Consider the following 2665-nt stretch of genomic DNA (forward strand, 5'->3'; position numbering starts at 1 on the left):
GTGAATGTTGACGTACCTCTTGGCCGCCCTACCATCAAGGGTAGTGAGGAGGGAAGAGCTAAAACGTGACCGGGCGGTGTAGGGAGCCTTCCACGTTTTAGTGAGCACTTCACGAACCTCCGGGAAGAAAGGCACTGGGGCGGAGTGTGGCTGAGAGTCACGTCCGGAACCGAGATACCAAACGTCCAGCCTTGAGCGTTTGGGAGATGGAGACAAATGAAGCTTTTCACTGTAATGAAAATAATGCAAATAGTAAAACAATTCTAAAATACAAAATTCATAAAGCAGCAAAAATGTAAAAGGTAACATAAAATACCAAATTGTTGTTTTAGCCAACAGAAAGTATCTATTTATTTTTTACATTTATTTAATTCATTACTTAAATTAATAAATTCTTTAAAATCACATCATATAAAACATGTGTTCTAATTTTTATGAAAAACATTGTGTTTATCCAACAGCTAATAGAAAATTATAATGACATAATGGGAATGAAGTGATTTACTGTTATGAAAAAAAGTAAAAAAAAATAGGTTGTGTTTATTTTATGCAAATTATTATTTTTTTATATTTATTTTAGTTTTTTTTTCCCATTATTATTCTTGTGAATTTGGGGCAAAACATGATTAATAGCTAGTACAAAAATGTAATGAAAAACGGGAATTAAGTGGGTTACTGTTACGAAAATAATGTTACAGTGAAAAAAGTCTTTATTATTATTTAGGTTTTTTTTTCCCATTATTATTCTTGTTAATTTGGGGCAAAACATGATTAACAGCTAGTACAAAAATGTAATGAAAAACGGGAATTAAGTGGTTTTTTGTTACGAAAATAATGTTACAGTGAAAAAAGTCTTTATTATTATTATTTATTATTATTATTTACTAAAAAAGTGTTTATTTTATGCAAATTATTTAATTTTAGTTAATTCTTTTGAATTTGGGACAAAATATGATCTGCAACAGCTAGTACAAAAATATAATAAATTAATGGAAATTAAGTGATTTAATGTTATGTTATTTACTGTTGTTTATTTTATGCAAATTATTATTTTTTTTTACTTTATTTATTTATTTATTTTTGAATGGGGGGCCGAAATGTGACCTGAACACATTCTTGCTGGGTTTTGTGAGATTCACCCATTTGCTTTTTTCTAGAATAAAAATGTCAGAAATAGACATTTTTATTTTAGTCGAGACCTTCAATGATAAATATCTCCGGCATGGAACATTTTGCCAAGAATCTGAAGGAGCATTTCTAATAGTTGCGCTGATGGTTTTCGTTTCCTGGCATTTTTCCTGCAGATAGAGAAAGGGGATCGCAGGCACTTCTTAAAGTTGACAGGTTAACAGTGCAGTAATCCCAGCAGCAGCTGCGATCTGTGGAAGCATCTAGTGTTGGTGTGTGACTGCTAAAACTGCCATTACAATAACCTCCCCGAGGAGCTACTTAGCGAGCTATCCCAGCATCATCATGAAGACAAAGGCTCTCCAATTTGTGGGCCAGAAGCCTCATGCATGTGGAATCAGTGCCATCTGTTGGCTATGACAGCTTTACACTTAAAGCTCACCCTATCGGCCAGGGGAAGATGGGAACAAAAGCATTAGGAGTTTTAAGACTCATGCCAATAACACATTTTTTTAAAGATATAAGCAATTTGGTAAAGAGGTCTAGATTTCCAGTCCAAAATATTTTTTATATAGTTGCACCATAAAGACAAACCCAAAAATATGTACACATGTACCAAGCTATCTACATATTTATATTACTACACAATTACCCTAACCCAAACTCTTCTTTGCACCTAAAATAATAATTTTAATCTTTTTTAGAATCATTTATTAACCAATTTTCTTTTTAGGATGTCCTCAGAAGGAGGTTTACTCAGATTCTAGCAACATTTTAAGCAATTTTAATAAAACTAAAAAAACTTTAGAAACCCTCACACTCTTTGCAATCAACTGTCTCAAAACACATGGCTGATCTAAATATTATGATTCTAGAACATACTGGTTCGAGTGGGAGAGTTTCACACCTCTCAGTGCCTAAAATCAGAAGACTTGTTAATGAAAGAATGTGGTGAGACCTAACTGGGGTCTACAGGGATTATATTTCATCTCAAACTGCTTGAAATGCTTCTGTCTTGTATAAAAATGAAGTGAGGAGTATTACTGATGGAATGCAAAACTCTTAATTTGTTAATACAAATTCTGTAAAACAAACAAACAAAAAAAACTACTGTACTTACCTGTGTGTTTGTGTGTGTATACACACACTACCGGTCAAAAGTTTGGGATCAGTAAGACTTGTAATGATTTTTAAAGAAGTCTCTTATGCTCATCAAGGCTGCATGTATTTGATCAAAAATACAGAAAAAAAAAACAGTAATCTTGCAAAATGTTATTACAATATAAAATAATCGTTTCCATTTTAATATCTTTTAAAATATAATTTATTTTTGTGATGCAAAGCTGAATTTCTATCAGCCATTACTCCAGTATAAAGTGTCACATTATCCTTAAGAAATCATTCAAATATGCTGATTTATTATTAGAATTATCAATGTTGGCAATAGTTGTGCTGTTTTGGGAAACTGCGATACTTTTTTCAGGATTCTTTGATGAATAAAAAGTTAAAAAGAACAGCATTTATTCAAAATATAAAT

Source organism: Sinocyclocheilus rhinocerous, unplaced genomic scaffold (genome assembly GCF_001515625.1).
Source record: "Sinocyclocheilus rhinocerous isolate Xijiao unplaced genomic scaffold, SAMN03320098_v1.1 scaffold1013, whole genome shotgun sequence".
In the NCBI taxonomy this organism is placed as follows: Eukaryota; Metazoa; Chordata; class Actinopteri; order Cypriniformes; family Cyprinidae; genus Sinocyclocheilus; species Sinocyclocheilus rhinocerous.